This window comes from Arachis ipaensis, chromosome B8 (genome assembly GCF_059453495.1).
Source record: "Arachis ipaensis isolate K30076 ecotype BB chromosome B8, ASM5945349v1, whole genome shotgun sequence".
NCBI lineage: Eukaryota > Viridiplantae > Streptophyta > Magnoliopsida > Fabales > Fabaceae > Arachis > Arachis ipaensis.
In genome coordinates, this window is record NC_142443.1 from 135,420,690 (window position 1) to 135,446,991 (window position 26,302).

Sequence of the window (26,302 nt, forward strand, 5' to 3'; positions counted from 1 at the left end):
GCCTTTCCTCTGAATTGCGCTTGGACTTCCCTAAACTTTGCGTGAGTGTACGCATCTTGAAACTGAGCTTCAATGCAGGATTTGGTTGCACACGGTATGACCGTATGAAAATCTGCAGCATCTGATTCTCTCTCTGCTTGCTCCCTGCTTCCGAGGCAATTATCGTATTGTTTGACGAACTGAATAAGCGAGCTGTTCCGGGTGATATACTTGTTAAAAAATGAATGCATGCTCTCGCTCCTTTGTGTGCTTCTCATCCCTGCCCAGAAATGGTGATCCAGATAGATAGGAACCCATATGTGACGGTCTTCGTACAGATCTACATAATACACCCAAAGACAGTCTATAAATACACCCGAGAAAACATGCAACTTACACCTCTGATGCAGATTTTAAAAAGACATTACCTGAAAGCCACTTGTTGTCCCCAAGACCAAAATTCAGCAGAAAATCGTTCCAATTCCTATCGAATGAGTCTTTGCTTTGAGAGTTCCAAACAACTTGGCTCATTTCTTGTTCGATATCGGCATGTCCCTTGTATCCGTTTAATTTGCTTGGAATCTTCTTCATGATGTGCCAAATGCACCAGCGGTGAACTGTTGTTGGCATACAGGCCTCTAAAGCCCTTTTCATGGATGCGCACTGATCGGTGAGAAACCCTTTCGGAGCGTTTCCTCCCATGCAACGAAGCCAGCTTTGAAATAACCATTTGAATGATTCAATTTCTTCGTTCTTCATCAAAGAGCATCCGAGAAGTGTTGATTGACCGTGGTGATTCACCCCGACAAAAGAACCACAGACCAAATTATACCTGAAACAAATTACCATGGTCCAGAATGCAAAATCATTAGCTACACCCTAACAAATGCTTCGCATACACCCAATGAAACACCCAATATACACCTCTACTGCGGATTCTTAAAAATAAATTAATTTGGCATCATAAACAGGGACAGTTTGTTACCTGTTTGTATTGTAGGTGGTGTCGAATGAAATGACGTCTCCGAAATACTCAAAGGCGGCTCTGCTTCTTGCATCGGCCCAAAAAGCCAGCTTAATCGATTGATCCTCTTCGAGTTGGAGCTCAAAAAAGAAATTCGGATTCTTCTCTTTCATTCTTAACAAATATTTCCCGAATTCCTTTGCATCTTCTTGTTCGGAAACATTCCGCACTTCCCTGGTAATGTAATTCCTCACGTCCTTTTCGATAAAATTTAACTCGCGGTGACCCCCGGCAGCCGCAACAAATGATTGGTAAGTTTTGCTTGGTCTGATACCGGCCTCCTCGTTATTCTCTATCGTACGACGAATGGACATGCTTAGTTCCCTGTGCTGTTTGAGCATCTCTGCTTTGCTTGGACAGCAGGGGTGTGAATGATCCAGCACAACCTTTGAAATGATCTAAGCACCGACATCCTTCAATGTGTGTATATAAATTCTTGCAGGACAGTTTAGACCGGCTGTCGGATTGGTCTTCTCGGTTGGAGATATTTTAGATTTCCATTTTCCCTCTCTGCTACATGTAATCAGTTGGTTCTTAATCTCGTTTCCCTTCCTATTTGTGCACCAAACTCTTGTAGAGAAACCTGCAGCCTTGGCGTAGTTCCTGTAAAATTTTCCAGCATCTTCAAGGGTGGTAAAGGTCATTCCGACCTTTGGAACAAGCTCGTCATCAACAACTGAGAGAGGCTGCAAAATACAGCGTGTCAGAACTGTAAATACACCCATAGATATGATTTAAATACACCCAATCATGTCTAATACGATACACCCTAACCGCAACAACTCAACTACAGAATGACTTTTAAAGCCATAAACTGTAAATACAGAGCATGCAGATATAATACAGTTCTAAAAACACACCTAATCATGTCTGTTATAATACAGCTGAACAACAACAAGTAAATTAAAATAACAAAAAACCAGTAAAGTGTAGATACACCCACACTTCTACCTAAATTACACCCAAACAAGAATTGATCTACACCCGAGCGTCTGCTACAAATTCCAGGTAATTAATCACAACTAATACATTGAATCGACAGATTCAGGTAAACGTGTTACTTTCACAGTCAATGTTCAGCAATTTTTCAACTACACAATGCTATACAAATTACTGAAAGAAATTTCATACTAATCTTATGTAAATCAAACCTCAGGGACTTCGTTAGATTCTGACTCATAATCCACTTCGCCTGCATTCAGATGACAATCTGAGGTTGAATGATCCATTATCTTCAAAACGAGATCAAACTTTGATTTCGAAAAACAACAAATCAAAAATAGAAAACGAAGCTCCAGTTGCAGAGAGAGACAAAGGTAACCTAAACGAAGAAGATGCTAGTGAGAAAAGGAGAAGAAAAGGAGAAGAAAAGGAGAAGAAGGAGGGTAAACGCGGGAGAAGAAGAAGAACGAAATCTCAAAATAACGAAAACGAAAAGGGAAAGAAATATTTTAAATCTGGTAGTTAGATATACGCGCGATGTTATATAGCGCGTGTAATCAACGTACCTAAAGCAGCGCGTATTTTGATCTTATTGTTTAATAAACTTGTAATGCATACAAGCCATTAGGGCTTGTATGCAGAGCTTTTCCGTATATATGCCTAAACAAAATCTAATAAAATTGTAAGAGAATTTTCTTATTTAATATAAAGTATTTATTTATATATTTTGGTTTTTAAAGAATTTCGAATTAGACACTTTAATTTTCAACTAAAATTAATTAACTCGCTAGTCTTCAATATTTAACTCTGTAGATCATATTAGTTTTTGGTCCACTTTGTTCCATCAACCCATAATAACAGAACTATCTTGCATAGTTATCGTGTGCAGACGTTATCACGTTAAGTGTCACATATACAAAAAAGACAAATTAATCTCTAGACAAATTATAGTTAATTTGGTCCTTCAAAATATTATTGTTAGACAAATTAGTCTCCAAAATTATTTATTATAAGATAAATCAATCTCAAAAAATATTCATTATTAGAAAAATTATACTATCACAAATATAAAAAAGATTTTAAACTAGAATATCTATTTTTTGCTGATGAGAGATAAAGTTCCACTCTTCAATAGCACAGTCACCTAAGTCATCTTACAATAGCTCTAGAAACCTCTTTCATTTCTTTTTGGTCTCACTATTTACTACAACATAGACAATCACATAGAAATGATTAAGACAAAGTATAAAGTTAAGAGAGAGAGTGAGACTAATGCTAAAGAGATTGGACAAGATAATATTAATGAAGTTTCACCAAAAAGTGATGAAGGAACATAGGGAGCCATCACTAAAACTGGAGCATAGGGAGTAGTAGTTGAGACCGTCATATCAGTTAGCTACTAGTAACATGAAACATGTTGGGGCTAGAACTGGAGGACCTCAACCTCAAATTCCAATAACAACTAACAAAACAGGAAATCCACAAAATGAATGTTTGTGGCTTATTTATTGTATCTGGAATAGTGCAAGAGACTGCTTTTAGATCAAAACTAATAATCCAAATCACATTTGTACAAGGGAGTTCTGATCTAGTCTGGTTTATCAGAATTGGCTTGATACGAGCTCAAGTACCAATCCTAACCCAATGGAAAAAATTATAGATGATGAAGGGGTGATTGGGCCAAGTAATTCAAGACCGCAGGAGAAGAACAAAAGGAGAAGGAGGCAATCAGTTTGGACGAAGGACTACGAAGTAGAGGTGTTCAAATCCAAATCGATCTAAATTAAACCGCTCATTCAATTCAATCCAAATTGAAAACCGATTAAAATCGCACTAATTTGGATTCAATTGGATTCTATTTTTTACAAACCGCTGGATCGGATCGGATTTCGGATATACTTTTCATAACCGATCTAATCCAATCCAAACCGCGCAATGTACTATAATGTTATTATTTTATTATTATATTTACAATTATACTTATAACATGTTCAATTTGTTATATATTTTTAGATTATTTATGTATTATTATTATTTAATAAATATTTTATGTTCAAAATGTGATTTATTTATTTATTTAACTAACCTATAATTTTATTTCTATTCTTATGTTATTGTTGATTTTTAAGATGCTGTTGAGACTTGTTATGTCATTATTGGTTGATTTAGACTTGTTATATATGTTTAATTTTTTTTAATTTACCAAACCGCAAATCCAATAAAATCCAAGCCGCTTGAAATTGGATCGGATCGGATCAGATTTTTTTAAAAAAGTCATCCAATCCAAACTGCACCGCAAGTAAAATTAGTGTTCGAATCGGATAAATTTTTTACTCAAAATCAATCCAAACCGCACGTGAACACCCTTACTACGAAGCTTAAAGGAATGCATAGCAGGAGAATAATGCTTGAGACAATAGCAAAAGCTAGTTATGTAACCACCTAGTGGAGTGAGTCGTATATAGCAGGAAATGGAGTCACAAAAGGCATGCAGAAAATATCATACATCTTGAGGAGTCTCCCTTACTTAAAAAGAAAATTATTGTCTTATCTTCACCGTCCATATAATTCACACATATTTCTGTTAATTCTTCTTATTTGATGTTGTTGCTGTTGACTAGATCAAATCAAAATCAGATTCCTAATTCCTTTCATGAATTTTTTATATAAATAGAATTAATTATAAATCTTTTCCTTTTTTGGTTTAGCTTAATTTTAGGAATTTTATGATTATAAATCTTTCTTTTATTTTAGACTAGTATTTTTTCCTTTCTTTCCTATTTTATAATTATTTCTATCTCTATAATTCCCCTATAAAGAGGCTGATTTCCTGTACATTTGATAATATAATATATTCAAACACTTCAACTTGGTATCAGAGCAGGATCTCTGCACTGTGCCTCTGATTTATAGCTATGGTTGACAGTTTCTCAGTCATTAATCCTGAACAGAAGGAGAATACCACTCCTACTCCATCAGATTTAAAATCTGAGCAACGGGTACTAGTTAGTGGTGACTCCCATTCAGTTCAGATCACCACATTTTGACTCAATGGGTCAAACTACCTTAGGTGGTCTCAATCAGCTCAGATGTATATCCGTGGAAGAGGGAAGATTGGATATCTCACCGGTGAGCGAAGCCAGCCTAACATCACTGACTCACAATATAATGTGTGGGATACCGAAAATTCTACGGTGATGACATAGCTGGTGAACTCAATGGAGGATATCAGTAGTAACTACATATACTATATCACTGCCAAAGAATTGTGGGATAGTGTCAAGGAGATGTACTCTGATCTTGGGAATAAATTCCAGATTTATGAACTTACTCTAAAAACTAGAGAAATTCAACAAGGGAGTGACAATGTCACCAAATATTTCCACACATTGAAGCGGGTGTGGCAGGATCTTGACCACTTCAATAACTACAAGTAGAATTCATCCGCTAATGCCAAACACCACCAACAAACAGTGAAAGAAAGGAGGATATTCCAGTTTCTTGCAGGCCTCAACGTGGAGCTAGATGAAATTCGTAGTAGAATTATTGGAAGAGCAATCCTACCCTCAATTGGAGAAGTATTTGCTGAAGTTAGAAGAGAGAAAACTCGTAGAGCTGTGATGATGGGAAAAGGCAAGACTGAACAGACTTCTTTGGAGTCTAATGCACTCTTAGTGGCACCTACTGCACTTAAAAGTTCATCAAATCAGAAGCACCCCTCCCATTTTTGGTGTGACCACTGCAATAAACCTCGTCACACTCGAGAAATCTGCTGGAAGATTCATGAAAAACCAGCACATCTTAAAGGCAGCAAACCTGGTCCCAAAATACATTCTACCCCAATTGCTCATGAGGCTGAAAAATCATCATTGAGTAAGGAACAGGTTGAGCAGCTCATAAAGCTGTTAAATTCCAGTTCTGTGTCTAGTACTTATAGTGGTTCTTTGATTCAAACAGGTAATTTTAGTATTCCTATGTCCCTTAATTGCACCTCAAATTTGAATGCATCATGGATTGTTGATTCAGGTGCATCTGACCATATGACCAGCCTCTCCCTTTTATTTAAAAGTTATTCTCCTTACTTTGAAAATGAGAAAATTAGAGTTGCTAATGGTAGTCTTTTATCTATTGCTGGAAAAGGTACTATTAAACTGTCCAAAAATATTGACCTAAGAAATGTCCTACATGTACCAAAGCTTTCTTGTAATCTCCTCTCTATTAGTAAAATCTGCAAAGATTTCAATTGTGCTGTGACATTCTTTGACACTCATGATATTTTTCAGGACCGGACCTCGGGGAAGATGATTGGCAGTGCTAAGATGATGGATGGGCTTTATCATTTTGAGGATATTTCGGAGGATAAAATAGCTAAAGGATTTAGTGGTATAAGTTCTATGCCTATAAAGGACCAAATAATGCTCTGGCACAATAGACTAGGACAACCTAATTTTCCATATCTCAAACATTTGTTTCCAAGTTTGTTTAAGAATATTGATTCTTCCTTACTTAAATGTGAAAGTTGTATTCGTTCAAAGAGTCATAGAGCTCCTTATTACTCTCAACCTTATCATGCATCTTGTAAGAACCCGCGTTTTCACGTAAAATCGTTTTAATAAAATAATTTTAGTGCCCAGAATAGATTCAAAATTTAAAAGTTTTAATTTGAAAATATAAATGTGAAATTTGATTTCAGTAAAATTTTCTGAGTTGAAAAATGTACCTTTTCGAAAAGATTTTTGTAAAAATGCGTACTGGCGCTTAAGCTGGCAGTACGGGCTCTAGATTGTCCAGTACCACATATTTTAGAAAATAATAGTTTGAAAATCGATTTATTATTTTGAAAGGAGAAAAATAATTTAGAATCGAAAATCGGACACTAATCTTAAAGGTTTTAGTCCAAAGTAGGCCAAACGGACCAAAAATGCTAACGAGTTGGACCGGAGCCAAATTGGGTCCAAGGTCCAACATATATAAGCTCATTTAATGAGCATTTCAGCCAATTTTCTCCCATTTTGATGAGAGAGCCGCGGTTTTGAAGAGAGGAGAGGAGGAAGAGAGTGCACTATTCACCTCTACCTTCCGAAAGCCATAACTTTTGATCCGGAGCTTTGATTGACGAGCCATTTGTGGCCACGCGAAGCTCTTGTCGAGCTCTACGTTTCTATCTAAGCAAACCTGGTAAAAAACTGCGTCTTACTTTCCAGTTTCATGCCCAAGATTTTTGCATTTTTGAGGTTATGGTTTTGAGTAGATTTTGTGGTTTTGGTTGTTTAGGTGATCTTTAGTAGCGGGTAATTGATGGATTTTATCCCTAATCTCATTGAATAGGATAAAGAACCTATTTATCCTTGTGGTTTGGTATAGTATGAGCTTTAGTTGTTGATGTATGGTTATGTTGTATGTATGAAGCTTGTTTTTGGAGTTGGTGGTGGCTTTTGGTGTGACTTTGATGGTTTGGAGCTTGGTGGAAGCTTGATTGGAATCAAGTTTGGTGTTTGAGCATATTGGGAATCAACTAAGGTATGGTTTCGGTTTTCTTTATGTAATATGTAATGTTTATGGACACTTAGGCTAGTTGACCCTTAGGATAGGATTGAATGCTTTGGGTGTATGCTTAATTGTATGTGATTTTGATGTTTGGAGATAACTTGTATGATGATGATGGTGATATGGAGTTTTGGTATGAGGAGTATATGAGTTTGATGGTGATTGTTGGTATTTAATGATGATGAAGTTTGATGATAAATGTGTGATTTAATTGTAATTGATGAGGGATTGATGATTATTGAAATTGATGAGGAATTGTAGTGATTGTTGATATTATTGATGATTGATATTGATTATGAATGTTATGATGGTTTTGGGTGTTGGTGATGATTTTGATTATTGGTTATTGTGGTTCATGATGGAAGTAAGTGAGTGAAGTGGTTGAAAATTGAATGGATTGGATGATAATAATGGAATAAAGGAATTGGTGCTTGTATTGATTAATGTTGATAATTTGAATGGTGGTATTAAGAAAAAGGGATGTAATGTTAGGTTAATTTTAGATTTGGATGAGGTGAGTATTAAATGATTTAGATTGATTGAGTGGTTGAAGTAGTGTTTGGTATAAATTTTGGATGGTTTTTGGTATGGATGAAATGTGATTGATTGGTATTGGATTGAGGTTTGGTTGAAATTGAGGTTGTGATTTTTGGGTAAAAATGAATTTTTGGTGAACTTTGTTTGATCATAACTTTTGCCTCGGTTTTCAAAATTTGTTGAATTTGGTTTATATTTGAAGATTATTGAAAACCCTTCGATATGATTTAAAGTTTGAAAAATTTGGGATTTTGTAGAGGAAGTTATGATCATTCAAAGTTGGTGTTGGAAATCTGAAATTTTGCAAAGTTGCAGAATTTCAGGATTTCTGATATGTGCGCACGCACAATCTGCAAAAATGTTATTCTGTTCATATGCACAGATCTGTGCATACGCACATGCAGGGGAAAGGCTCTAGTAGTAGCGCTAGCATAGGTTGTGTGCGCACACATCAATGAAGAATTACGACCTGTGTGGACGCACAGCCCTGTGCGCACGCACAAGTCGGGAAGGGACGTCTGTTAGGGGCGCTCGCACAGCTTGTGCGGGTGAACAGACTTTATAAATTTTAGTACTTGTGCATACGCACACTCCTGTACGTATGCACACTTTCAAAATCTTCCTGGGCATGCGCACGCACACCTCTGTGCGGATGCACACGCCCTGTTTCTCAAATTTTATTTTGCTTTCAACTATTTCACCTTCCCAACAAGGTTGTAAGCTTCTATAATACCATTTTAAGACTCTTGGGCTTATTTTAGAGCATTGAAAAAGTTTGGTTTTCTTTTGAAAAGTTAGCAAACGGAGGTTTAGGTTTCTGGTGTATTGCGGATGAGTTAGTTGAGAGAGAAGGAAGAGTGGTGCATATGGTGATTGTTGACAATGACTTGGGAAATTGATGAACTAATGAGCTCAGAATGGAAGTGATGAATTAATGATGGTTATGATGAGTTGAAGACTCAAAGAGGAATGATGATCTTGTTGAATAATGAGAGTGTGCCAGGCACTATATCCTTGGGTTAAGTATGATAGTGTGCAGGGTATTATGTCCCTGGGATTGAATTATGATTGATAATCTTTTCTGCTGCAAGAGTGTGCCAGGTACTATATCCTTGGATTATGCATGCAAGTGTTCCCGGCACTATATCTGTGGGTGAATAGCGTGTGCCCGGCATTATATCCGTGGATCAATAGAGTTTACCCGACACTATATTCGTGGGTGCGGCAGAAAAGCGACATCTGAAAGGATGTTTTGGGTTGGCATTTATGAACCGATAAGTAATATCATGAGCCAATAGGATAGACATTTATCATGTGCATTTTCTATCTTTTTGTATGCTTTGCCGACTTGTAATTGTATGCCTAAATGAATAACATGCCTATTTGCTTACTTGAAGTACTTGCTCTATGTGCTTCTACTTGTATTCTACTTGCTTGCATTTATATTGTGATTGTCTGGTGCTGAGGAGGTTAGGTAGGTGGTGGCGATGGGATCGCACGGAGGTTAGGTTGGCGATGGCTGTGGGATACAGCGGTGTGAACAGTACTAGTTAGAATTCCCCTAGGTTTAGACAACACTGGTTTATGGTTTAAGTTCTTTTATTTATTTTGTTCTAAGCTTGATTATCCGTATGTGATGTGGAGTTCTAGGATTGCCTTCGGCATCACGGAGCCTTACATCTTACATCATTGGGCACTGTTACCATAATGAGAACCTCTGGTTCTCATTCCATACTTTGTTGTTGTTTTTTAGATGCAGGTCGTAATCTACTTCGGTGAGATTACGGATATGGTGACAGAGCGGAGTATGGTTCCTCCTTGGTTTAATTTATTTTACTTTGTTATAATTACTCTCTCATCTTTTTGTGTTTTATCTTTATGGCCTTAGAGGCTTACTTGAGAGATAGATTGTATAAGCTGTTTTAATTCTAAAACTCTGTATATCTCTATTTGTAACTAGTCGACTTAAACTCCGCAAGCTGCGGCTAGTTCTCTATGATTATTATACTCTTATATTTATATAACTCTTATTCTCTTACACCTATACCTTGTCTCTTATGCATTAGCTTTGTGTGAACGCCTCACGCTTCTGTAATTCTGTAATTTGATTATTAATCCTTCATCAGGCTTCTAAAATATATTATTCCCTTATATATGTGTGTGTGTGTGTGTGTGTGTGTGTGTGTGTGTGTGTGTGTGTGTGTGTGTCTAAGCCTTAGAACTGTCGTAACCTCTAATTAACCTTTGCTTTACGGCTAGAGGTAAAGCTTAGGGTAATTGGGGTGTTACATTTAGTGGTATCAGAGCGGTTCGTCCTCGTGAGCCTGAGGGATGGACCGATTGTGCTTCATTGCATACTCTGGGTCATTTTTCTTTCATGCTATTTAGGTTATCTACTTGATATCTCATAGCATGCTTGCTTGTGAGTGCCTTTTTGGGATAATTGAAGCACTAGACCTTTGATATTGAGACTGATCACCTTGATATCGAATGTTTAGTATAGACAGAAATCCTAATGGGTACTCGTGGACGAGGTCGTACACGTTCATGAAAAGAGAGTAGGAATGAACGACCGGCCGATAACCATGCTGAGTTCATGGCGGCAATGGCGAATTTTGCAAACGTCATGGGGGCTACCGCTACTGCGACTCTGCAAGCTGTACAGAGGTTAGGCCAACCGGCCGGAAACGGAAACAAAAATGGTGAAGGAAACGTGAATGAAAATGCGGGAGGAAACAGAGATAACACGGGAGGTGCTCCGATGACCTTGACGACCTTTCTCAAGGTTCATCCTCCGAGTTTTCGAGGTTCAACTAATCCCACGGAAGCGGGTAACTGGTTCCAAGCTATGGAACGCGCACTGCAAGCGTAGCATGTCCCGCATAACCAATACGTAGAGTTTGCTGCTTACCAACTTCGGGAAGAGGCCTAGCATTGGTGGCAGGCAGAATGCCGCTTGCTACAGCTCCAGAATGCAGATGTTCCTTGGGATGTATTTCAAACGGCCTTCCACAAGAAGTACTTCCCTGAGTCTGCAAGGGAAGCCAAGGAGATGGAACTGATGCCGCTGAAGCATGGTTCTTTGCCTGTGGCAGATTATACCAGCAAATTTGAGAAACTTTGTAGGTTCTCTAGGGCGTGTCAGGGTGCCCCGAAAACCTATGAAAGTTGGAAGTGGATCACGTATCAAAGGGGCTTGAAGTACAACATCATGACTGTTGTGGCTCTTATGAAGATTCGTATTTTCTCTGATTTGGTGAACAAGGCAAGAGTGATTGAAGAATACACGAATATGGTAGCCTCATCAAAGGAGACTTCTGGAGGAAATACTAGTAGAGAGCGTGACGATCATCTTGGACCAAGAGGACAGAATTTTAAAAGAAATGAACACACTCATCAACATCTGTGAGGTCAAGGGGATTTCAGAAAGAACAACAACGCTCAGTTCCACATTGCAAAGGAAGATGGTCAATGCTACACTTGCGGATTACCAGGGCACCTTGCTAAGGACTGCCATAGAGGGAGGAATCGAGGTGTGAGTAAGAGTCAGCAACCAGGCCGTGTGTTTTCTTTGGAGGCACGTGAGGCGACGAGGTCGGATCCTCTGATGAGAAGTAAGTGTATGCTTTGAGTCTTATATTGCCTGGACCTGAGGTTAGTTTGGTTCTATCTTTTGTAAAGATGTCGTTAGAATTTCAAGAGCTTAGAGTTTTGTTGGAAGTAAACCATGGGAAAAGGAGGATTTTAGCGGCGGTAGCCGAGGATTTCGGACTTGTGATGACGAACGATCCGAGTTGGCATGCTGGAATGGTTACTAGGTATGACTAGAAGTCTTGGCGGTTTCCTGTGTGGGCAATGGTCGCGGTTCAGCACGAGTAGCAACAGGAATACCGACTAACCTCCTTGCGATTTTTAACTATGATTTTTACCGTTTTAAGATTTAGAGTGATTTTCAAATCTGGTTTGGAGCTTTGGTTTAACTGATTTGGTTTTGAAATTAGGATTTGAACTTTTGATCAAATAATACGATTTTAAAAGAAAAGTGAGTCCTAAGATTTTGTTGGCTTGTGATTTTGGTTGTAAATCTAACTTATCAAAATAGATTCAAATTTAAAGATTTTGATTTAAGGGTTTCAATGAATTTGGGAAAATCGTGCCTTAAAATGATTGATTTACAAATAAAAAGTTTTTGACTCTTTTGATAAGATTTTAACAATGGACTCATTTAGATTGAAGTTCTTTTAAAGATTTTGACAAATACTACAAAATCGGTATTTGGTTTAAGGAAAATTTTCGGATTCTTAATGACGATAATCAGAGTGACGCAACGGAAGTTGTACGCTAAGTTGTCGACGTGTGAGTTCTGGAATGAGGAAGTGAATTTCTTAGGTCACATGGTGAGCAAATGAGGAATAACCATAGATCCTTATAAGATGAAGTCAATGATGGAATGGAAAAGATCGACAACGGTAGCGGAAGTCAGAAGTTTCTTGGGTTTAGCCAGATATCACCGGAGATTCTTTGAAGGGTTTTCCTAAATTGCACTACCGATGACTAAGTTGACAAGAAAGGAAGTGTCTTTGTTTGGATGTCGGAGTGTGCAGAGAGTTTTCAAATTTTGAAGCAGAAGTTAACTTTAGCACCTGTTTTAATCTTGTTGGAACCGCATGAACCATTCAAAGTATAATATGATGCTTCTCTGAAGGGTTTAAGCTGCGTGTTGATGCAACACCAGAGTATGGTGGCTTACGCATCGTGTCAGTTGGGATCGCATGAGGGGAACTATTCAACTCATGATCTGGAATTAGCGGCGATTGTGTTTGCACTGGAGATTTGGAGGCACCACCTATGTGGAGTGAGGTTTAGCATCTTTTCTGATCATAAGAGTCTCAAGTATGTCTTTGATCAGAAAGAGCTTAAAAATGCGTTGGAGAAGACGGATGGAGTTGCTAAAGGATTATGATTTTGAACAGAGTTATTACCCTGGAAAGGCAAAGGTGGTCGCAGGTGCATTGGATCGGAAATCTTTAACAATTGCTTGGGTGAGAATCAAGAAAGAGGAGCTAGTGGATAAGTTTGTGGATTTTAAGCTGGACATTGGTGAGGTTACCGGAAGAACTTGTTTGAACCAGTTGCAGATTTCAAGCACGATTAAGACGGAGATTCAGAAGGCTCAGCAAGATGAGCTGAAGCTTCAGAAATTGTTGCAACTAGTTGGTGATAAGAGGCATGAAGAATTCGCTAAGGAGGGTGAAAGATTGAGGAGAGATAAGGGGAGAGTTTGCACACAGGATGTCGGAAGTTTGAGACAAGACTTGTTGTCGGGGGCTCACTACAGTGGATTTTTTGTTCATCCCGGAAGCACGAAGATGTATGTAACTTAAAGAAGATGTTCTGGTGGCCTGGGATGAAAGGTGATGTAGCTATAGCAGCATCCAAGTGTTTGATGTGTCAGAAGGCGAAGATAGAGCATCAGAAGCCGTCAGGAATGATACAGCCTCTTGAGATTCCTTAGTGGAAGTAGGCTATGATGTGGTTTGGGTGATCGTGGTTCGCTTAACCAAACCCGCTCATTTTCTGCCTATCCGAGTGAACTATTCTATGGAGGAGTTGGCGAGAGAGAACGTAGACACAGTAGGACTCTGTGATGGGGATATATCGCATAACTCGGATTTTCAAGGGCGAAAATCTTTTAAGGAGGGGAGGATGTAAGAACTCGCGTTTTCACGTAAAACCGTTTTAATAAAATAATATTAGTGTCCGGAATAGATTCAAAATTTAGAAGTTTTAATTTGAAAATATAAATGTAAAATTTGATTTCAGTAAAATTTTCTGAGTTGGAAAATGTACCTTTTTGAAAAGATTTTTGTAAAAATGCGTACTGGTGCTTAAGCTGGTAGTATCGGCTCTAGACTGTCCAGTACCACATATTTTGGAAAATAATAGTTTGAAAATTGATTTATTGTTTTGAAAGGAAAAAAAATAATTTAGAATCGAAAACTAGACACTAATCTTAAAGGTTTTGGCCCAAAATGGGCCAAACGGACAAAAAACGCTAACGGGTTAGACCGTGCCCAAACCGGGCCCAAGGTCCAACATATATAAGCTCATTTAATGAGCATTTCAGCCCATTCTCTCCCATTTTGATGAGAGCCGCGGTTTTGAAGAGAGGAGAGGAGGAAGAGAGTGCACTATTCACCTCCACCTTCCAGAAGCCATAACTTTTGATCCGGAGCTCCGATTAACGAGCTGTTTACGGTCACGTGAATCTCTTGTCAAGCTCTACGTTTCTATTTAAGCAAACCTGGTAAGAAACCGCGTCTCACTTTCCAGTTTTATGCCCTAGATTTCTGCGTTTTTGAGGTTATGGTTTTGAGTAGATTTTGTGGTTTTGGTTGTTTAGGTGATCTCTAGTAGCGGATAATTGATGGATTTTACTCCTAATCTCATTGGATAAGGTAAGGAACCTCTTTATCCTTGTGGTTTGGTATAGTATGAGCTTTAGTTGTTGATGTATGGTTATGTTGTATGTATGAAGCTTATTTTTGGAGTTGGTGGTGGCTTTTGGTGTGACTTTGATGGTTTGGAGGTTGGTGGAAGCTTGATTGGAATCAATTTTGGTGTCTGAGCATATTGAAAATCGACCAAGGTATGGTTTCGGTTTGCTTTATGTAATATGTAATGTTTTTGGACACTTAGGCTAGTTGACCCTTAAGATAGGATTGAATGCTTTGGGTGTATGCTTAATTGTATGTGATCTTGATGTTTGGGGATAACTTGTATGATGGTGATGGTGATATGGAGTTTTGGTATGAGGAGTATATGAGTTTGATGGTGATTATTGGTATTTAATGATGATGAAGTTTGATGATAAATGTGTGATTTAATTGTAATTGATGAGGGATTGATGATTATTGAAATTGATGAGGAATTGTAGTTATTGTTGATATTATTGATGATTGATATTGATTATGAATGTTATGATGGTTTTGGGTGTTGGTGATGATTTTGATTATTGGTTATTGTAGTTCATGATGGAAGTAAGTGAGTGAAGTGGTTGAAAATTGAATGGATTGGATGATAATAATGGAATAAAGGAATTGGTGCTTGTATTGATTAATGTTGAGAATTTGAATGGTGGTATTAAGAAAAAGGGATGTGATGTTAGGTTGAATTTTAGATTTGGATGAGGTGAGTATTAAATGATTTAGATTGATTGAGTGGTTGAAGTAGTGTTTGGTATGAATTTTAGGTTATTTTTGGTATGGTTGAAATGTGATTGATTGGTATTGGATTGAGGTTTGGTTAAAATTGAGGTTATGTGGTTTTTGGGTAAAAATGAATTTTTGGTGAACTTTGTCTTATCATAACTTTTGCCTCGATTTTCAAAATTTGTTGAATTTGGTTTATATTTGAAGATTATTGAAAACCCTACAATATGATTTAAAGTTTGCAAAATTTGGGATTTTGTAGAGGAAGTTATGATCATTCAAAGTTGCTATTGAAAATCTGAAATTCTGCAAAGTTGCAAAATTTCAGGATTTCTGATATGTGCGCACGCACAGCCTTGTGTTGTTAGAATTGAATTTTTTGTAAATAATTATTATTATTTTTACTAGATTATGTTGTTTTTTTTTTTGGAAATTTTTTTAGTTTTTTATAATTATAATTATTATTGTTAAGAAGTTAATTATTATTATTGTTAGAAAATTAAACTTAGGAATGTAAATGATTATTTTTATTTTTACCTGATTATGTTATTTTCTTTATTTTTTCTAGTTTTTTATAATTATAATTATTATTGTTAGGAAGTTAATTATTATTATTGTTGTTAGAAATTGAATTTAGGAATTTAAACTGAGTAATGATTGTCACCAAAAAAAAAAAAAAACTGAGTAATGATTATTTTTTTTAAATTTAGAATTATATGTAAAAATAGTAGGAAGTTAATTAAATTTTATAATTAATTTTAGAGATTATGGTTTTAGATATTATCACATTTTTTTTTATGTTACCGTGAATTAATAGACAACTAAGCTAGAATTGTTAATTAAATAGGAGCGTTGTTAGTTTAATAAGAATTGGAATTATATATTAGATGTTATTGTTAATAGTCAGTTATGAATAATTTTTAGGATTAGTAAGTTAATTTAGAAGTTAAAATGATTTGTTTTAATTAGTTTTGGTAAGATAATTTATGATAGTAGTGTGGTTTCAATCAATATGTTGTTGAGTTACTGTAAAAAAAATTTTATTAATGAGACTTAATAAATTAGTGGGTTAGTACATGTTTACTACTATATGTTGTAATTAGGAAACAGATTAACGAGTTGACTAATAATAATTTGTTATATTTTTGTGGAGTTTAAGGATGTTGACATGTGATCATCCAGTCCCTCCGGATCGATACAATGAAAGGGTGGAGGGGCACTTACGACAAATTGGTTTTTATCATGCATCTCAAATTGGGGTAGTCCAATGTCAGAAAGCACTGGTGAATGCTCTAATCGAAAGGTGGCACCTAGACACACATACCTTTCACCTTCCGATCAGTGAATGTGTTGTGACGCTTGAAGATGTGGCAATAATTTTCGGTCTTCCAACAGACGGTCTTCCAGTCACAGGGATGACAATGAGTAGTTTTGAAGCCTTGGAGGCGGAGTGTTTACACCAGTTTGGAGTGGCACCCAGTAAGTCGGCATGTAGAGGAAGCTGCATAAAACTGACCTGGATGCGGGATCTAAAAGAAAACTTACAGTTGACTGATGAAAATAGTATACAGAGGTACGTGAAGTGCCACATTATGTTGTTGATTGGAACGATCTTGTTTGGGGACAAGTCTGGCGCAGGTGTGCATTGGAAGTATCTACCACTGCTTCGTGATTTTGGGAGTATTGGACAGTACAGTTGGGGATCGGCATGCCTAGCACACTTATACAGGGCGTTATATATAGTAGGGCATCTCGTTATGACTGTAAGGAGATTGATGGTCCGCTAACACTTCTGCTTGGTTGGGCTTGGATCCGCCTACCATATCTAGCGCCGCTTCCTAGGGAACCCCGCAGTTTTTCGCTTGCAAATAGGTAATATTATCTTACAGTCAACCCGTATCTTATTATTTAGAATCCAACTGTGTTAATAAAATAAGTCATATTAGGTGGCGTAACTGGGAGCGTGGAGACCGTCGCTATAGATATCTTACGCTTGCTCACTTTAGGCCTTGGATGATCTTCAGGAAGGCCAGGTGTGTTTTCATTGAAGAATAATTTTTTTCGGGTTTAGCCATAGTGTTAATTTTATTGTAATTGTTATAGTTCTTGTCATTGTGATTGTGAAGTGGATTGAAATCATGAGTTTACTTTATCTTTTTCAGTTTGTATGGGTTGCTTATGCTGTCAATCGCGTGGATCCGAACATAATTTTTTCAGACATCTACATGCACTCGGTCTGTTGGAGTGCTACGGTGCCGTTGGTCAGTTTTGAATGCATTGAGTGGCCTGCAACCGATAGGTATAGGCGACAGTTCGGTTTTGTTCAGGGAGTTCCTCATCAGGAACGGAATCTAGACAAGGCACACGGAGAAGTCCTCACTGGTCCTAAGAATCTTAATTGGGCCACGGCCACGACTCATTCATTTTGGGTGATGCAGTGGACAAATAGGTATAATCACATTCTAACTGAGCTTCCCGTGCCTTCACAGCATCCCTTGGATACTTACAAGTACTGGTACCGGGCAAAATTTGGGGACCGGTTGAATTTGTCCAGCCTTGTTGTTCAAGAGAATGATGAGGGTAATCAGGATATGGATGTTGACAATCAAGAGCAGGAGCCACAGTCACCTCCACCATCCCCTCCACTTCCGAATCCACTTCCACAAGAACAACCTATGTCCTCAAGTCAATATATACCTCAAACACAATTTACCCAATCGTACCCAATACATCAGCAACATTGGGGTATGCCACAGTTTGACACAGGAGAAGGAGGTTCTTTTAGTCAGTTGCTTGGATTCATGGCTGCAGATGCAGGACAATCATATAGGCAATACTTCGTACGATGCTTTCCAACTTTCGTATATTTTTTTCACTGCCTTTTACTTAGCCAACCATGCTTTCCGATAACTGATGGTGTAGTTGAACTTCGCTTGCACTTCTGCAATAACTAATTTTACCTTTAACAAGGGGTCAGCCTCGACAAACGGCTTGATGGCTTCTGCAATTGTGATCGAATCCAGCTTAGAATGATCTTGAGAAATGGTGGCTCTGGTACAGGTGTGACTACCATTATACCTCCTTATAACCCAACAGTACTTCCTGCTGATCATGCTAACCCTGACAAGCCAATCACATCGTGACCCATATTGTGTGCACTTGGCATAAAATGTCAACGGCTCCGACTCATACACCCGGTAGTCTACACTTCTTCGGATGGTATACTCTTTCATTGCCTTAATAACAGCTTCCCTAGAACTGAATTCCATCCTAACGGCAAATTCACCATCTGTGACAATAGGAGTTTCTGCGGCGAAGGCAGCCGAACAGAAAATACTTAATAAACGAATATTTAATAATCGAAACTAAAAGTAAATCAATACGCATAGCATCAATTACAATATACATAGACTGTACATCTGGTCATTCTCTTATTCTAAACAAAATAATAACATAAACACATAATTAAATACTGATTAATGACTACTAATTTTTATAAACTAAATCACTAACTAGCTAACAACATCATTACCTTAAACTTAACTAAATAAACCGATAAACAAATGCTAGTTGAGTAAATTGTCACACTTCACTTAACTATTTGGTCTATCGATCAATCTAAATTATTACAAGCTTCTAATCCTATTTATAAATATACGCAACCACGTACCTGCACTCATATATTCCAGAAACTCTGGAACATGCATGCATCCAAATCCAAAACTCGCATGAAAGATGGCTCCTCAAACGGCTCTTCGTTTGCGAGTGCATTTGCTACGTCCGTCACATTTGGAGCCATGAGACCATCACCTTCATCTTCATCACCGTCTAGACCAACAACTTCGTAATTGCTTTCGAACTCTTCTTCACTGTCACTATTGTAATCTTCGCATAGAATATTCCGGTCGGCCTCAGATTGTTCGAACTCAACGTACAACTCAATGAACGGGATTTGAGCATGACTTTCAATATACATCGAAAACATCTCTTGCAAACTAGCTTCGTCCGTTACATATTTGACTTGAAATTGGACAAATCCACCAAACACCGGTATGGAATATCTGTATAAAATACAAGATATTTTCCTTGACATCTCAAAATCTAGCTTCTCACATATCACACCTATGAGGTCTTCAAATGAGATTGGGAAGGAAATAACAACATCTAACGGATTTTCACAAATGAATTTTACTCCTTCAGATGTTTGTAACAAAATTTGACCAAAATAATACACTTTCAAAAGAACTCTATCATCCATTTCTCTCACTCCACTAAATAACAATAAAAATAACACTATCAGATTTTTTGGCCTACATACCAAAATAAAGAGAAACAGAAATGGAGAAAACCAGAAGAAAAGGCGAGCAAGATGAAGAAATGACCAAATCTAAGACTCTTCGACGAGAACACATGCTTTTATATATACAAGAACCCTAAATCAGATCCAACGATTAGGGAGATCTGATTCAAATTAAATTTAAAAAATTTAACTCGGACCCTGCAACTTCATTTTAGTGTTTATATAAAATTTCATATATATATATATATATACAAAATCCATGGTTCGATTTGCATGCTGTGAAATTCAAATTCCAGCAATTGCCAAATCGGAGAAATCGGACCCTCCGAGTTGTTGGCATATGTTTTAAAGGCAAAGAACTCGGACCATGCGAGTTCTGCCCCTGCAAATGACATAAAGTTATCCCACCCTTTGTGTAGCACGCTCTAGTTCCATATCGAAGCACATCACGCTGCTTAGTTCCATAACGAAAATATTGAGCCATAATAAATCTAGAGACATTAAATTAATGTATTTTATATCTTTTTTAACAAAAATAACTTAAAAACACTAACAAAAAATATATTTTATTTTTTATTTTTTATTATATTTATTAAATTTTATAATTATATTTTTTATTGTTATATTTTTTTCTCAATTTTTATATAAAAAAATAAAAATAAATTAAACTTTCATAATTTATTCTAATTTATCACAAAATAAAATATAAAAACACTAAATTTTATATTTTAATCTATTATGTTTTATCTTATAGTGTCATATTTTATTTTATTCTAATAACCAAACGTGTGTCGGTGGGTATATATCCTTTTTCTCTCTGTACCACAGATTTTTCCTATATATGATGAGTAGGCATGATAGAAATTATAACATAGAATCCAATATTGATAAAGAAATAAAGGATGTGTAGTACTAACACTTCAGTACTTGATTGCTTCAAACCTGATGCAAAATTCAACATGCGTCATCGAAACACTGCAAATTATCATCCTAGTATTTGGAAGGATTATTTCCTTCAATATGCTTCACAATCCATGGTATATATCTCTCTATATTGTTGCTTATACATGCATGCAAATGCAATAACAATCAACTGATATATTTTTTATATGGATGTAATGCAGGAATTTGATGATGAAACGAAGGCACAAATTGAAAATCTGAAGAAAGAAGTTGTCAAAATGCTTATTGATGCCTCAAAGCCCATTGAAGAAATAGTTGACTTGATTGATTTAATATGTCGTTTGGGCATTCATTATCACTTTGAAAGCGAGATTGATGAAGTGCTGCAACAAATTCACAAGAATTATACAAAAAATGGAGAAATAATAATTGTTGATGATAACCTTCGCTTACTTGCTTTGCTTTTTAGGTTATTAAGGCAACAAGGATATCACGTTTCACCGGGTATATACCTTATTCTATATTTTTTCGGTTAATTTTATATTTTGGCTTAAAATAACCTTAGTTTAATTTTTGTACAATATCTAGATGTGTTCAACAAATACAAGGATGAGAATGGAAAGTTTAGTGAAAAACTTGTGAAGGATGTGGAGGGATTGCTAGAATTGTATGAAGCATGTCATCTCAGAATTCATGGAGAAGAGATATTAGATGAAGCTTATGCATTCACTTCCACTCAACTTGAATCCATTGCGACCCAATTGAAGCCTTCACTTGCAGCACAAGTCAATTATAGTTTAAGGCAATCTTTACACCGAGGTTTGCCGAGATTGGAGGCACGCCGTTTTATTTCAATATATGAAGAAGATCCAACCCATAATCACACTCTCCTCACTCTTGCAAAATTAGATTTTAATTTCCTACAAAACTTGCATCGGAAAGAAGTTGGCAACATTTGCAAGTAAGCTCTTTAATTTTCACCACAAAATCATCATCGGTTAAATAAGTTTCAAATCCATAATTTTGGGTAATGTTTATATTGTTCCACAAAAGTTTAAAATGTTTAGTTTCCATATATATTGAGAGTTAGACTGTCAGTTTTTTTTTTTTTTTTTAATGTTTATGTTATAGTAGGTTAATTGCTGATATATTTTATGAAAAATATTAGAGGATTATAAAAATTTATTATTTTTTGTCATTAATATTTAAAAGAATAAATTAAAATATGTTGTTAAATTATTAAAATAAAAAATTTAAATTAATAACTAAAAATAATAGTAAAAAATAATAAATTTTTATAGTCTGTAATCTTTTTTATATTTTATTAGTTATGTTAGTTGTGTTTTAATTTTTGTACTAATATATATTTCACGTCAAACTAATGAAAATAAACAAAACAAAGGAAAACAAAAAATTATTACAAGATAAAAATAAGAAAAAATTATTGAAATAAATCCAAACAAAAAAAAATTATATATTTTGTAAAATGATTTTTTTTTTTCAATAGTTTTGTATTATTATTGCTAGACCTGTAAATAGGGTCAGGAGGGACCTCATCGCCTAGTGGATTGCTGGCTATGAAGCACAGACACTTCGCTGAATTGTCGTGTCTGCGTGTTCGTCTGACACGCGTGTCTGCTGTGTCCAATCGTGTCTTAATAAAAAATAAAAAATTCTTCTTCGGACACACTTGGACCATAGTTGTAAAAACCGGACCGGACTGGCCGGTTCGACCGGAAAACCGGTGAATTCTTCTTCGGACACACTTGGACCATAGTTGTAAAAATCGGACCGGACTGACCGGTTCGACCGAAAAACCGATGAACCAGACTCTATATCGGTCCAGTCCAGTGTTTGAACCGCACAAGAAATTAAACCGGTCAAACTCGGTATGAACCGGTACGAACCGGTGAGGTGGTCTGACCGAACCGCTTGAAAGAAAATATTTCCAAAATGTTTGAAGTAAGGTTCAAACCCCTACCCTCAAGGAAACCAAAGGGCTCTACAACCACTAGACCACTATGTTTTCTATTAAAATTTATGCAAATTATAATACATATAGATATCTTCTATCAAATAGTTTACTTTTATTTAATTTATTTTAATTTTAATTATAAACTCACTTATTTTTTTATAATTATATAATAGCTATTAATATTATTTTTTAATAAATACTTGTAGTATATAATAGTATAAAAGATATAAACTAATTAATAAATTATTAAAATTTAAAAATAATAGTTATTTTAATATAAAAACAAAATAAAAATATTTATGATAGAGTAAAAATAATAAAATATTTATTGTTCATGTTCCATATTGTTTTAAAATAACTTGATATTTTAAAATGTTAGTAAAAATATGTATTTTAAATTTTAATTTTAAACTTTTAACTATTTTTTATTTTTTATTTACATAGGACCGAGTCAACCGGTTCAACCAGTAACCCAACGGTTGAACTAGTGACCCAGTGAACCAGTGACCCAGTGACCTGACCGGTTCGATCACCGGTTCGGTTCTGACAACTATGACTTGGACACACCTAAATACCATCACGTGTCAAGCGTGTCCACTCTTATTCTTAACATATATTTTTGAAATAAATTTAGATATAGTATATATTATTATTTATTAAAATAAAAAGATATTTTAAATACTTGATATAATTAAAATAAGACATTAAAAATTATTAAAAAATTAATTTATATTTTAATATTAATAAAATATTAAAATATCATTACGATTTATCTAAAAAAATACTTTATATTTTATATGAATGCGTGTCCCCGTGTCTTATAAGATTTTAAAATGTGCGTGTTGGCGTGTCCTGTGTCGTGTCATGTCCCGTGTCCGTGTCAGTGTCCGTGCATCATAGATTGCTGGACTTATCACTCACCTAATTAACCATATCTTTTATTATAAAAAATTAGGAGTGAGACTCGAATTTGAAACCTGTAGATAAGAATAATAATGAGACTATAATATTTAAGCTATAGTTCGTTGACACCTGTTTAATAAGCATACCTTGTGCAAGTTGCATCAATAAGATAAATATGAGAAAACAATAAAATTAAAACAGTCAACAATAAATTAATACATATTTTAGATAACAAAAATCTCATGTACACAAAATAATTAGCTAACAAATTAGTTATTATATTTTTATATATAAATATATATATTATTATATAATTATTTTTAATATATATTTTATATTTTAACATATATTTTATCTATATATTTAATTTTTAATATAAACATAACATAATTAATTTGATAATTATATTTTGAATTTTAAATTCATAATGCATGAATTTTGGAGGTGATTTTTTTGCTAATTATTAAATAAATAATTTTTATTCTCTCTTAAGTAGTCTACTTAACCGAATTAATCACATCAATCACTAAATTTATTTATTTAACTAAACACACCATATTATAATTTATAACCTTGTTATTATATTGTTTTCCGAGAATGCTTCTTGTTCTTATTGTCATTGTTATTGTGTTTTTGTTCTTTAATTTTAGGTGGTGGAAGAAGCTTGATGTTCCTGCAAATTTTCCATATGCTCGAGATAGAATTGTGGAATGTTGTAACTGGGTTCTAGCGGTTTATTTTGAGCCTCAATATTTTCAAGCTAGAAAAATATTGACAAAATTGTTAGCTTTTACGTCAATTATTGATGATACATACGATGCTTATGGAACTATAGATGAATTAAAATTTTCACTGAGGCAATTGAAAGGTTAGTAAGAAATTATAAATAGATAATAGTTTTTGTTATGCTAGGTAGCCAACCTAATATTTTATACTTTAACTTTAAATAAAATTAATTATATTATCAAATTTTCTATTTTCACTAGATTCTCTTTTTTTTTTTTTTTTTGAGTTTTTTCTCTCTCTCAGAACTCCTAATTTTTGTTATTTTTATCTCTTTCATTTATTAACAAAATTAATTAATTTCATTAGTTTATTATCAATTTAAATCGATTTTGGATTTTCTTCTTTTTATTAATTTCAAAATTCTTAAAAAATCTATTGAGATTGCAACTCAATCAATTTCAGTTTCCAACTATTTGTACATTTTTCCAAAATTTTTCTAATTTTTTCTTTTAAAGAGTTAAAGTAAAAAACCATCCAACATACTCAACAACCAAAACCTTTATTTCTTCATATCTGAAATTCTTAAGGAAAATATCATGCCTTTTTTAATTTTAAGATTTGAATTTAATTTAGAATTAATGGTTAGGAGATTTGTGATATTATTGGTACCAAACTTTCTAAGTTGTTTCATTCCAGGTGGGATATTGGCTGTTTGAATGATCTTCCAAAATACATGAAATTAATTTATGAGTCTCTCTTCAATATTTTTGAAGAAGCAGAAAGAGAACTTGAAAAGCAAGGAAGAACACATTGCATTAAATATGTCATAAAAGAAGTAAGACTCTCTTTTGACCTTTCCACAATATGTTATTTTTTTTTTATTTTGGTTGTTTACGATATCTTTCGCATAAGGAGAGATTCGAATCTACAACACTTGTTTAAGTCAATAAACTATTCCAAATTAATTTTGACAATATATTACTTGTTTTGTTGTTAAACTTATTCAATTTGAAAACAGAGTGCATCCAACATGTAAATTAATGACATGTGGTCATTTTTTAAATTTGATAGCATCATGTTTTGCTAAATTTATGAAATAGATACTATACGGCCGATCAAGTTTATTTCGTTTGAGGTCTTTTATAGCCAAACTCGAATTAATAATCATTTGAAATTAGATGCAACATTGAATTCAAGAATTGAAATTCGGTTATTTAATTTTTTTTGGATACATTGATAATATATATACTAAGATTTGAACCTAAAACTTCATATAGCTCTTATATGATACAAATCACACAATTATAAATTGACACATTTCACACTCTAATGGTAAATTAGTCTAAATACTTCATGAAGTTCTTTTGTTCCTGTGGTTGGCGTGTATATAAAAATAATTGAATTTATCACATTACAACTATTCCGAAACTTATCTAAAAACTACGGTCATTTGAGTTTGAATGTGAAGTCCAGATGTTTTTAGGTGAAAGAATCTATGTCTTCGTCTAAGTTTCTGGTGAAGAGATGTGAAGTGATAATGTAAGGGACTCTGATAATTAAGTTAGCAAATATTTTAGACCATTTTTTAGTAAATTAAAGTTGAAAAATACTTGAGACGGAAGAGATATTTATATAAACATATAGGGATTACTCCTATATTTTAATATATGGGCTTATTTTGTTATATAATATGTGTTGAATGGCAGTTTCAAAAGACAATCCAGGCCTACATGACTGAGGTCAAATGGTTGAATAACAAGTATATACCAACAATGACAGAATACATCAAAACATCATCAATAACATCCGGTTATCCAATGCTAATAACAGCTTCTTACATTGGCATGAAAGATATGGCCACAGAAGACATCTTCAAATGGGTAACAAGTAAACCCAAAATTGTTACAGCTTCCACAATTATTTTCAGGTTCATGGATGACATTGTCTCTAATGAGGTATATTTATGTGCAATATACAAACTCAACACAAAAGTTTAACTACCATACTAAATATATACAAAAATTAGCCACTATTTAATTTAGAGAAAATTTCACTTCCTTCTCTGCGAGATGTTAAAATGACACTCCCCTCCTCTCTATTTTATAAATGTACATTCTCCTCCCTTCTAACTTTTAAAAAACCTCATCTCTAATCAATTTTAAACTTTTCGTGTTAACTAATGCTAACTTTATCCATTTTTTAAGGAAAAAAATATTTTTTAAAAAAATACCCATTATCAAAAATTTTATTTTTTA

General features: G+C 34.9%; 1 pseudogene across 1 annotated transcript; it reads left to right on the forward strand.

The window, feature by feature from the left end:
• The first annotated feature begins 20,424 nt into the window (after nt 1–20,424).
• Nucleotides 20,425–26,302, forward strand: LOC107613212 (putative terpene synthase 2; annotated as a pseudogene). The gene is made up of 6 exons (XR_015896988.1): nt 20,425–20,577; nt 20,665–20,947; nt 21,032–21,404; nt 23,972–24,189; nt 24,744–24,882; nt 25,754–26,302. The product of XR_015896988.1 is annotated as a putative terpene synthase 2 (transcript).